Genomic DNA, 13,848 nt, shown 5'->3' with positions numbered 1-13,848 from the left:
TAATTAGATAATCATCTTAATTGAATAATTGTTGAGCTAACCAGGTTAGTAATCAATTTAATTATGAACTAAGAGCGATTAATGGAATGGGAAAGGGGTTAGGTTCTCGCCTTTTAATTATCATCGATTTAACTGCTAACCACCTGATTATTTCTAATATGTTTATTGATTTCTTTAATTGTTAACCACCTGATTATTGCTAATTAGTTTATTGAATTCGTAATTGATTAAGTAATAAGATAAGGTTACATATTGATTTTTGATCTTGATAGTTAATCACTACCGATAAGATAGACAATAGAATAATTAATGGTATATGATTAATTAATATTTGGATTTATTATTTAGTCATATGAGTTACCACTTAATGGGTTGATTTAATTAATGGATTAATAAGATGATGAACTAATGGATTAGATTGGCTAAATAAATCGTTAAGAATAGAATTAAGATTAGGAAACGGGTAAGGAGTCCGGCTTACAAGTTACCGGAATTCTTACCAAAACGAAGGGAATGGGTAAGGAATCCAGCTTAAGAAGAGTTCGGTAAACCTTACCAAAATAAAAGAAGTCTAGAAATCTAGTTTAAGAAGGGTCCGGTGAACCTTATCAAAGCAAAAGAGATTTGGGAATCCAGCTTAAGAAGGGTCCAGTGAATCTTACCAAAACAAGAGGGGTATGGAAATCCGGCTTAAGAAGGATCTGGTGAACCTTACCAAAGTAGAGGGGTTTCGGAATCTGGCTTAAAAAGGGTCTGATGAACCTTACCAACCTAATACTATGATAAACGTTTGGCCAAACGATCTGGGGTTAAGGTATAAAATAACTACACTTGATGATCTATATTCATGTAATTTATGAAACTTACAAGTAAAAATAAAATATAACGAAGGTTAAAAATTGAATGTTAATTTAAGATAGTTTGGAGGTTCATGAAGCTGAAGTAAGAGATTATTCTATGTTGATATTTAACATAATAAAACCATGTTTATATTTATGCTATGCAAATAGTTCAGGCTAAAATTATTTAACATATATTTCTTTTATGAAAAAAAAATCATACTTATGTTTATGTTTATGCAAGTAGTTAAGGTTAAAACTGTTTAACATATGTTCTATATGAAAATCCATATTCATGTTTATGTTATACAAATGTTTGAGTTTAGGTTTGAGGTTAGCATGATTTATTTTAGTATAAAAGACCAGATATATGTTGCTTAACAAAGTGTTTATGTTTATGTCATGCAAATTGTTACGAAACTAGATAGAATGATAAAACCATATTTATAACTATGCTACGTGAGAGGTTAAGTTTAGAATTGTTTTAACATATGTCTACCTTTAGAACACATGGTTACAAGGGTTAATTATTGCATATCATGGTTTGAATGTGCTAGGTCTTTAGACTCACAATATTGATTGTTGTTGGTGTCGAGATAAAAAAGGGGATAGGCGACTTTGACCGGTGAACAGGCTCGAGACGATGACAATACAACCCAAAGACCTTCTAGTTCACTCTTCCGCATTAGCTAATTGGTTTGTTCTCTTTTAGGAGAATAAATTCTAAACCTTTATGATAAGTGTTTGACATTTGCTAGTGGCACACTGTTTTGAAAACTTAATGGATCACTTTAATAAATTTTGGAAATGATGCATGAGTTTTGAGAGCTTTCCTTTTGAGACATACAGATATTTTAAGGTGTAAAAAAATTACCTATTCAATAGTAGATTTAGGGGCATTCCAGTTGTGACTTCCTCTGTGATCTTGTGAAGCCTCCACGAGGTTGCAACTCCAAGTTTCGAAACTATGCTGATGCCCATCGGTGAGCAGAATGATAAATTTTGTCCATGTCGACCGACATAGTACCTTAAACCATAATAAGTTCTCAACATTGAAAGTTGGCTTAAATGTCCTGAAATATATGATATTATGTAGTCAATATTGAAAGTTAGACTAATGTTTGTTGGTGCAATCGACCAATGGTCAAATTGACCATGTTTAGATCATCTGTAATGTTTGTTCAATAATGGTTAAGCTATATGTCAAGAAGGTTAAAATTGACGGGATACTTAATTATGGAAAAGTCCAAGTGAAAAAAGATTGACTAAAAATATGGTAGGTGAAGCCCAACTGATATTAGTGATGGAAGTCCTAATAGCTTGAGGACCGCCTAAATTGGATATTAGGCACCTGAGTGGAAAGTCCTAACAGGTCGTGGGTGATTGGAGGTGACGGGCTCGGTGCATCCGAGATACTAGGTGCTGCGAAAGAGTACACGGGTGGATGAGGAGGCGCGCGGTATTTTCGAGGGACGAGAAGTCAAAGCGGAAGGTTACTCGAAGAAAATGGGTTTGGATGAGTTCTATTCCAGATGGCTAAAATCGCCCAAGCAAGTGGAACCAGAGTGGAAGACCTAAACAAATGCGAGCGGAACCCGAGCGAAAGACAGGGACCGAAAAGTCAACAAAATGTTAACTTTTCGGTCCGGGCGCCTTGACCTCGGGACAGCCCGGGGGCGCCTTGTTTCGGCATCATCACGAATGCGAGTTCAGCACGGTCCGGGCGCTCAAAACTGGTCTAGGCGCCCAAAATTGGTTTAGGCGCATGGACCATAAAAACTATCCAAACGCGTCGTGACGCGTCCCATTGCGACAGGGATAAAAATTTATCCTCTCCAGGTGCCCCGACCAGGGCTATAAATACAGCCCTGGTCCCAGAAAGTCAGAACAATACTTGTAATTGATTCCTCTTTAGTTTTGTTCTGTAATTGAGTGTTTCAACTGTTGTAAGAGGCTTCTCCACCGGAAGGAGATTGTTTAGTGAATTTCAACTTCCTTGGATTAACAATCCCCTGATTGCAAACCAAGTAACCATTTTACACCTCTTCTTTTTCAGTCTTTTATTTTTTTATGTAAGTGTTAGAGTAATAAAGTTGTAAAGTTTGAGAAGGAATTTTGTTTGTTTTTTTTATGCAGGCTATTCACCCCCTTTAGCCGGTCGTCAAGGGACCAACAAATGGTATCATAGCCTAACAGTTTAAGGAGGACTAACCGTCAAATGAAGCACAAGAGATAATCGAACCAAGCATCAACCCACCGAAGTTCGAGGGGGAATTCGCGAGCTGGAAGAAAAAGATAGAGGTATTCTTTAAGACATTTCGATTTACTTTTAATAATGAAATTTGGTTTTGTAGCACCTGAGGGTAAAGAAGAATATCAATGGACAAAAGAGTAAGCCGACTTCATGGCAAACGGCAAAGCAGAGTTTCATCTGCTAAACATCTTACCCCCACAAGAAATCAACCGGATAGGAGCCTACGAGTCTATCAAGGAACTCTGGGAGAAATTTCTACACGAAGGAACCTCTGAGGCAAAACTCGCGAGACGGGATCTGCTCAGAAACCAGATCAGCAACATCAAATTAGAAGGAGAAACCGTTGCACACCTTCACTCAAGAATAAAGGAACTCATCACTGGACTAACGAATCTCGAAGAAAAGGTAAGCAACCGAGATTTGCTAAGATACGAGCTTAACGCATTTCCTAGGACTACTGAATGGACATCATTAGTAGATGTGTCTAAGGTAACGTGGGACAAAACGTCGTCCGAATCAGAGATAGAAGCCCTCGCCAGACCTGCGCTAGTGGCAAGTCACCAAGGAAACAAAGACGAAGCAAACTCGTCCGAAATGAGCATCGAGAGCATCGATGAAGGGGGAGTGATATCGGAAGAAAGCAGCACTTTAAGGGGAGTTTCAGATTATGAGATCGACAAGGAAAGTCAGGTACGATCTCTTTCTTCTGACAAGTTATTTTAGTTCGTAAAAATATTATCGAAAAATTGCTGTAAGTTAGAAAAAGAAAATAAAGAGTTAAAATTAACTTTAGCTATATGTTGGGGTTGCAAGGTTGCAAAAATAGTCCCACATTGTAAACACATAGGAAGGATCATGGGTTTATAAGAAAAAGATATCTCCATTGGTATAAGGCCTTTTGGGTAGAGCCGAAGAGCAAAACCATAAGGGCTTAACCCTAAAGTGGACAATATCATATCATTGTGGAGATATCTAAATTCTTTTCGATTCTTCAATTGGTATCAGAGCGAGGTCGCTCTTCACCAGACTAACCGCCGGAAGAAGCACGAGCCAGAGTCATGATCCAAGATCGAACCATGTGGATGAAACCTTGAATGAAGTAACGGAGACCTTGAGCAGGTCAAGAGTGACCTGATACTTAAGGGGAGGTCTTGAGCAGGTCAAGAGTGACCCGATGCTTGAGGGAAGGCCCTGAGTAGGTCAAAAGTGACCCGATACTTGAGGAGGATTTTGTGGTCTTTTATTTGAAGGGGGGATTGTTGGGGTTGTAAGATTGCAAACATAGTCCCACATTAAAAACACATGGGAAAGATCATGAGTTTATAAAAAAAAGATATCTCCATTGGTATAAGGCCTAAGAAAAAGATATCTCCAAAGTGGACAATATCATATCATTGTGAAGATATCTAAATTCTTTTCGATCCTTCACTATATCTTGTCGATCAGAAGATCTCGACAAAATAAAAATGAAAAATTAAAAATTAAAAATAGAAATAGAATATTTGAAAGATTGTGCATGCTCACATATTCAAAATGTTAGAAGATATAATGCCTTAAATTGGCATTTTAAATACTATAAGGGTCAAATTAAGAAAATATCACAGAAATATATTCCTAAGAATTTTTTTATTAATCCTTTAGGAAAGAATCATTTTTGGGTTCAAAATCATATTTAGATTAATTGTTTTTTTTGGGCTCTCATAGAGAAAAGTAAATATTTACTTTCATTAAAAGACATTGTCTAGAAGTAGTTGTTGTTCCAATAACTAAGAAGGCTTAGTGTCTCACGACAACTTGGAAGCCAATTACTGAAATAAATGTTTAATTACTAACTATGAAGCATTTAATTGTTAACTAATGCTTTCAATTGTTTGTCAAAATTTTTGTTAGAAATTAAGTAGAAGATAATTTTTCCGAGAAAGATAACTTTATCATTTATATGTAGGAAAATTTTCAATTTTTTCTGAATGTTAAATTTTTTTGAGCAAAATTTATTTTTTCTTGAAAGTATATCATATTCTCTGTTAAAGGAATTTTTTCAAAAAACAAAGTCGGATTATTACTCTATGTTTTTTTTTCATACTTTTGAATTTAGAAATTATCTCGAGAGTCATTTCTTTCTATTCAATTTTTGTAAGCAAATTTTTTCATAGTTTTTTAAACTTTATAGATCCAATCTTTTTCTGGAATGTTCCCTTAGACTCTTTAGTTTAGACTTTCCAAGTAGCATTTTAAAGTACCCTATTTTTAAAGTGATCAAAGAGGAAGCAGCCATCACATCGGTACATCTTGGTACTCCCTGGATAAATGGAATACAGGGTGGAATGGGTCTCAGCCATCACATCGGCTCGCAAGGTGTTCGATCCTAGTACCCAAAGACGACCTCTGAACTTGATGATACCTTCCTCAATCATGTAAAGCGCACGTCCCTTAACTTGTCTTGCTGCCTCCACTTCTGCAGTTATTCATCGGAGGTCTACTCATCTTGAATACGGTCTCTCAAAGTAGAATGCATTGTCAAAGTGGACAATCACGGAGTGCTGCCCCTGGCATAAATCTCCAGTTCAAACCTTTGAACTTCTATTTGTAGAGCTTTTTGTACTACCATTTGTGCTATAAAGACCGTCTTTCGACTTAAGGCACCCACAATGACATTAGCTTTTCTCGAATGATAGCTAATCTAGCAATCATAATCCTTTACAAGTTCTAACCAACGCCTTTGCCTTATGTTCAGCTCTTCCTGTGTGAAGTACTTAAGACTCTTGTGATTGGTGGATATCTTGCTCTTCTCGCCATACAAGTAGTGTCTCTAGATTTTTAAGGCAAAAATTACTGCTGCTAACTCTAGGTCATGAGTCGGGTAGTTCTTCTCATGTAACTTCAACTGTCTGGACTGATAGGCAATAACTCTCTCATGCACATTAAAACTGTGCCCAAACCATGCTTTGAAGCGTCGGTAAACAGCATGAAGCCTGAGGGCATAGCTAACACTAGTGTGTTTGTAAGCGCTTGCTTTAATTCATCAACGCTCCTCTGACAGTCTGCTCCCCACAATACCTAGAATTATTTTTCGTCAATGCTGTCAATGGTACTACAATGCTCGAAAATCCCTTGATGAATTTTCAATAATAGCCAGCTAAGCCCAAGAAATTGCGAATCTCGGATGCATTCCTAGGCATTATCCATTCTTTCATGACCTCTACCTTCGATGGATCAACTTCTACCCCTTCCCTCGAAATGATGTAGCCCAGGAATGCTACCCTCTCTAGCCAAAACTCACAACTTTGCAAATGGTTTCCGATCTTGCAGAATCTGCAATGTTGTCCTCAAATATGTGATCCTCTCTATCTCTAGAATAGATTAGTATGTCATCTATGAAGACAATGATAAACTAATAGAGATGCTACTAAAATATGTGGTTCATGAGATCCATGAAGACCGTCAGAGTATTTATCAACCCGAATGGCATCACTAGGAACTCATAATGCTCATACCAAGTTCTGAAGTTGTCTTATGCACATCTGCTTCTTTCACCTTCAGCTGATAATACCTTGATCAAAGATTTATTTTTGAGAATACTGCGGCTCCCTGTAATTGATCAAATAGGTCTTCGATCCTCGGGAGTGGGTACTTATTTTTCATTGTGACTCTGTTCAACTCTCGATAATTAATACAAAGCCGCCTACCATCGTCCTTCTTGACAAACAGTAGTGGTGCACCCCACGAGGAGAAACTAGAGCGAATGAAGTCCTTCTCTAACAACTCCTAAATTTGTTCCTTCAACTCCATCTTTAGGGTGTTAATTTATACAGTGCCTTAGGATTTGGCACCATACCTGGCGTAAGGTCAATAAAAAACCCCACCTCCCTCTAGGGCGGAATGCTAGTAACGTCGTTAGGGAAAACACTAAGAAACTCCCTAACCACCTCTACCTCCTCCAATGACAGTTTGGAATCAAACTGGCTAAGAAAGCCTAACAACCTTTAAGAATAAGTTTCCTTGCCCTATATCACTCTAGGCAAAGCCAAGCATCTCAATGCCTCGAATCGGAACTACTCTCTTCCTTTTGGTTTGATCAACACTGACCTCTGCTAGTAGTCAATCAATACCCCATTCTCTGGCAAACAATCCATTCCGAGTATAACATCAAACTCTGGTGGTAGTAATACGATAAGATCGGTATAAATTGGATGATCGTATAAGTCAAGCTCAAGCTCTCTAGTCATGCTGGAAGACCAGAGTGCTTCCCTTGACGAGACGGTCACAGTATATCATATAGCAAGTTTAACTGTTGAATGCTCCTACGTTTCACAAAGGTCCCTAAATCCAATAATGTCTTAGTGGCTACCCCTACTATGAAGATTTTTCCTGCACCTAGGTCATTGATCACACGCAATTTTCCTCATGATTTTAAAGTAGGTTCAAAATTTTAAAGGTTCAAGTAATAATAATGCAAAATTTTCATCTCTACTAAATTAATGTTGACGAGTAAGTATACCTGTAATGAGTGTCGTGTCTGGGTCTGTCTCTTCAGCATGCATTACACATATTCACCGTGAAACGGCTGCTTCAACTGTGGGCAATCTTTGGATATGTGTCCAGCAACTCTGCATTTAGAACACTTGTTTGATCCCCACATACATGTACCATAATGCCAACACTGCCACTCCATAAGGGTTTTTCTTCAGTGTTAGGGGTGGCATGCTTGTGAGGTTGCTGCTCCTGAGGCCTTTATGCCTATCTGAATGGTTTTTTCCCCCTTGTTGTAGTTTGCACCGGTGGTGGCCTCTTCCTCTACATCTCAAAAGTAATGTCCTTCAGAGCCTGCTTAGCTCGAAAGGCCCTAGAAATTGCAATAGAGTACTCCGTAGGGTCCACCATCATAACTCACGGTGAATAGTTGGTAGTAATCCATCCATAAAGTGCCTCAATTTCTCTACCGCATCCTTAGCAATTAGGGGCATGAAATGGCACCCTCGATCAAATTTCCTCACATACTCAACCACCGATAAGTCTCCCTGCCTCAAGTTCATAAACTCCCATATCATCCGAGAGCATACATATGCAATGAAATACTTGACGTAGAGCACATCCCTGAACTCATCCCACGACAAAGTATTCATATCAATGGATAGCTCTGCTCCTTCCCACCATATAATGCATCCTCGTTCAGTGAATAAGTAGCACACCTCACTCTATCAACTTCACCAAGGGCCATGAATTTGAATATCACCTCTATAGATCAAATCCATCCCTTGGCAACTAGTGGGTCAGTTGTTCCCGTAAAATCCTTCGGATCCATTTTCCTAAAATGCTCATACACCGCATCAGGCTTGACTCTGCGAGCAGTCTCAACGTGTTGTTCCAACAACTGAGCCATCTCCTATAGCACTCAATCCTCAATGTCAGACGACGGTGGCAATGGAGGCAGAGGAGGATGGGCCTCCTTATGCCTCTCCTCCCCATACCCCCTGTTCCTCCTTGTGTATTGTCTAGGAGGCATCTCTGTACACAGCCCAAAATAAGCACATAAACCACATGTATTTTTAAGATATAAGGTGTATCAATTAGATTCTTAAATTCCTCAATGTAAACATTTAAACATAAAAAAGAAATTTATTTGAACTTTTGGCTTGACTTCTTGAGCTTCTCGCAATTGGTAGTGGGCACAACCCTTAATCAGGACCATGCTCCGATACCAACTAAAACGACCCTAAACTTTTCCCCTTACATCTTTCAAAACAAGTCGTACAAACCCTTCTTCCCATACCAAGCTGAATCAATGATAAATAAATAAGGTTGGATGAATCAAATTGATTGTCGTGCATCTCAAAAGCAATGTTCAACTAGAAAGCAGTAAAACAAAGTCTTGCCTGTAAATTAGAATCAACCATATGACTTAACACCTTAAGACTCGAAAGTGCAACCACCCCAAACAAAGACTCTAAGATATCTGACTAACAATTACATCATCGACTTAGGAGAAGAAAAAGTGACAAACTCAATATCCCAACGCAGAGATTAACTTAAACTAAAAAGAAAATGACATAGCCATCAAGTGTGCATTGTCTGATACGAGCTAGCTCATCCATCAAGACTCATCCGTCTCCTCATTAACTACACCATATGGATATAGTGAGTCTAAAGACTCAACAAGTTTAAATATTTTATAGCAAGAAATCAACATACATTCACATGCTTATACATATATATTTTTATGAAAATACTTTGAACCTTAAAAAAAAAAATCTAAACCTTGCTGACATTTAGTCCCATTGAACATCAACTTTAATATATTAACATCAAACATTATCTTTCATCATCAAAACATTCAAGTGAGTTCATAACATTGAATGTAGCTCCTTTTTCCTCAACCTCTGTTCGTTTAGTCAAACTTTTACCCTAGTACTAGGTTTGGTAGTGTTCATCGATATCACCTATATCCTCTAAGTCGGATCCCACAACCCCTGTTCCTCTGATTTATAAAGAATTTCAGTATCCTCTAAGTCAGACTCCTTTACTGGTCACATTGTCACATCCAACAAAATAGCTTACTTTTCATGCTTAACAAATATAAAAAATAAGATAATTTACTTTGCATGCTAAAATATACGGTTAAATTTTCATTCATTCATTCAAAACCTTACTAAAAGTTATGATAAAAGAATTAAAGGTGCTTAGACATGAATATTAAACAAAAATACTACAAATACGAATGTTGTTTTAGGGACCACTGCCACACGCTCTTACGCACCTTCCCAACCCCCATACCCCCCACCCCCCCAACCCGATTCTTTTTTCTTTCACCCTTCTTCACCCCGACTCAGCCATCCACCCTCCTTCCATCCCTTGACTCCAGCCCCTTATTCCTCGACCTGGTAACACTCCCTCTCTGCCTCTCAACCCTTCTAGCATCCCTAAGGCAACTGCAGATTTTAGTCGATAGAACTTCCGTCAAAACATCGCAACCCCACATTGACACTAGCCCCTTTTTCCTCAACATAGCAAAACCCCTTCCAGTGTCCCCGAGGTAGCAACAGATTTTTGAATTTTCCATCATCAAAATTACAACCCAAAAGTCGATAAAACTTCCATCAAAACAACAAAACCTTCCCCCCTTGACACCTACCCCTTTTTCCTTGACATATCAACACCCCCTCTCAGCCCTCAACCCCTTCCAGCAATACAAATTTTGAACCAAAAGAAGAAGAAAGGGGTTGTTAAAACTTCGTCAAACCTTACCAAATTAGTAGAAAATATGCGACATCATAAATCCATAATCATAGCATCAAATTAAGCGTAGTATGATCCATATAGTCTAGAAAAATAAAGTTTGAAATCTTGCCTTAGTGCTTTATATCTAATAAGCATATTTATGATACATTATAATAAAAATTAAAACTCAATTTAATCAAATTCACGTGAACCGGATTTTAGGCACTACAGTCCTGGAAAGTTCTAATAGGTTGAGGATACTAAGTAAAGAAGAAATTGAGATAAGTCAGGATCAAGGTTTAAAATCTCGACCTATGCCGAGGTTTTGGTCCCGGATCAGAACGATATGATTTTGGTATCGTATCGTGCCTGCTAATATAGTTTTGGAATTTTTTTTAAATTTTAAATATAAATATATATTAATTTTATTAGTATTGGATTATTAAATATACTTTATCTTTTAAGATGTTGAATTTATATTTCAATATTTTCTCATAAGATAATACCTATTAAATTTTTATAAAAATTATTTTAAAAAATAACTATTTCTTAAAATTCGAAACTAAATTTAAAATCATAAAATCATTTGAAAGGCTAAAAATAAATCTTAATTTAAATTATTTTTTTGAATGTATGTGTAAATTTTTAATTTTAAAAAATTTATTTGAAATGTTTAAAAATTATATTTTTTTATTTTTAGATTATTTTAAATTTATATTTAATTTTAAAATTATTTAAAAATTTTGAAATAATTTTTAATATTTTATAACTATTATTAATAATAGTTTATTTGTAAAAATACATATTTTAAAAATAAAAGATAAAAAACTAATTTTTTATTAAAAAATTAACTAAATGAAAAAACTAAAAAAAATCACAGCTTCGTGACCTACGGAGGTTATCATGGCACAACGGCCGCAACGAAGGATTTTAGGAATATATAAAATTTTATTAAGATTTTTTAGAATTTAAATAATTTTTATATATTTAATGGGATAATTCAATTCGGATTGTAGGAAATATATTTGACTATGTATTTAAGTTAGAGATTGATTGGATTCATTAAAAAATAATAAATAGTTAGGAGATAAAAAGAACGCTATTAGTCGACTAATTAGCAGATTCAAGTCACGAACAAAAACCCTATAAAAGGGGTTTTGTGAAGATTTCACCTAAGAGTCTTGGAGATCTATTTGAGGTACCATGACGAGTGTTCTTATATTTCAAGGCTTTAGAGAGAGCAATCCAAAGCAACCCAAGTGATCAAGTTCTCTTTGTAATCATTTCATTTACTTCATTATATTGTTATAGCTTGTATCTATTTCATACTTGTGTTGTGTTGTAACAATATGACTATTGTAAGAAGTTTCTGTCTCTGAAAGGAATCCAAAAAGGAGAAAGATAACAATGTTACTGAGGTTGACTCGTCAAAGGATCATAGGTTGTAGAGTAGGAACTTAAACCTGCTAAATCATTTAAAAGGGTTTGTGCTTATTTGTCTGTGTTTTTTATTTTATATTTCTTTTGTGTATTAACACTTTCAGACAAGCACGAGATCTATGAAAACGAAACAAAAAGAAAACGTATTATTCACCCCTCTAACCGCGCATATTGATCCCACAATATTCATATTAGCAAGCAACTAATATACATTAGACTCAACCCTTTCTCACAGTTTAAAAAGGACTAGAAGAACGAGAATGAAAATTTTGGAGTTGCTAAAAGAGCATTCAAGGTAAATGCAGATAAGAACATAGTCCCCTATATTGTACTTCTTAAGTTTAAGATGTGCATCAGCTAATTTTGTAAGTTGCATTACTCGATGTGATTTTTCTCCTAACATTGGTATAACTCTCTCTAATACCCTTAGTAAATCCTCTCAATTGATTTAGATGAATGTGAAATAGTAGGTAAGAGAATCAAATTAGTAGTTTTATAAGTTTTTGACCCATACACAATTTTAAATCGTCTAAAATACATACATTAATTTACCAAATTATTAGTATGCAGAAATATTAAATTTAAATACGTAGCTTTCTACAGACTAAACATCTTAGTAATTTCCCTACTTGTTGTTTACAACCTCAATCTGTCCAACAGTTGATAGATTAAAAACAAATAAAAATTTAACTTGGATTTTCAAATAACTTTTCCAAAAACAATGATCATTTTATGTTTCTATCCGAAACTATAGACATTAATAACTTATGTAGCCTAACAATTTTCATCACGAAATTGGCTATTTGTAAGCCATTGTTAGCAATATTATATAGAATAAAATCTGTCATGTTTGAAAATAGTCTACAATCACTAAATAGGGTCATGATTTTGGTTGGTGTAGGGTAAAAAACTAAAAATAAGACGAAGTTCATACTAATGTCTCTCCACGACTCATAGGAAAATAGTACTGGCCTATAAAGACTTGTGTTTTGTCTAATTGTCTCTGTTGTTTGACACGTGCAATAATATAACACAATTTGTGCAACATCTGGTTGTTGTGGTGGACACTAAAGATGAGGGTTATATCTTTTATAAACTCTCCACCTGTAACACCTGCATGGATTTCCAAAATAAAAAATTGTCATAAATGAAATCTTAAAAATGCATAAACACATGTTGTTTTGTTATATTATTGAAACTTCCAAAGGGCTTATTTGCAATTTCTAGAAAGAATAAGACCTTTTTTGCAAAATGGCCATTAAATATACAAAACCACCTTTTCTCCTCCTCCCCTATTTTCCTTCATTTTTCATTCAAAACCCTAACCTTCCCTCACAAAACCACTGCACACGCCGCCACTGTCGCACACCGTCACTGTTGTCGCCTACTACCAACCGCTCCGTTGCCTTGCACGACTACCACTCGCAGAAAAGTGACCCATTGTAGTCATTAAAAGGGCCTTGGCGATGACGAGGTCATTAGGTGAGGGAGCAGCATTGGCTATTGGTTTTATTAGGAGTCATAACAAAGGTGGATAAGTTTAGCATACAATCGATGGATGCAAAAGTAGTAGGGACAAAGAAGTATCAAATTAAACCATAAAATTTTGACTTTGATACCACTTGATGTGGCATAATGAACAAACAAGCAAGCAAACCTCACACAAAGAAACTTAGAGAAAAGCAAATAAAAAATTATTATTGATTGAAAGATTATAATTATGCCTCTGGACTTGTTTTATAACACATCTCTAAACCCTAAAAAAAACTAAGAAATAACCTATATTAGGAAAACACTAGACCATAATTAGGAATACAATTATCCTAATTAATCATATTAAAAATGTGACAACCCTAATTTTAAAATAATTCAGAAATTTACCTAATAATAAAAATCCTATCTAAAATTAAATTGAAGACGCATTAATCTTAAAATATTCTCCAATTTATTTATTTCCTTTAATTGAAGATGCATCAATATCAAATTATTCCTAAAATTTGTTCCTCTTCAACATTGGTTACCATTTATAGTGCTGAGTTATTGTCTTTGATCTAAGCTTTTAATTAATTTTAATTGGATAGTAATTTGGAATTCAATTTA

At 35.7% G+C, this 13,848-nt stretch overlaps 1 protein-coding gene across 3 annotated transcripts in view; it reads right to left on the bottom strand.

The window, feature by feature from the left end:
* Positions 1-13,848, bottom strand: part of LOC121969770 (dol-P-Man:Man(7)GlcNAc(2)-PP-Dol alpha-1,6-mannosyltransferase-like) — an 86,823-nt gene that overhangs the window by 30,423 nt on the left and 42,552 nt on the right. The gene's annotated exons all lie outside the window — the stretch shown is intronic.

This window comes from Zingiber officinale, chromosome 4A (genome assembly GCF_018446385.1).
Source record: "Zingiber officinale cultivar Zhangliang chromosome 4A, Zo_v1.1, whole genome shotgun sequence".
Taxonomy (NCBI): domain Eukaryota; kingdom Viridiplantae; phylum Streptophyta; class Magnoliopsida; order Zingiberales; family Zingiberaceae; genus Zingiber; species Zingiber officinale.
The sequence above is the reverse complement of the archived record's forward strand: the minus strand, read 5'-3'. Positions and strand labels throughout refer to the sequence as shown.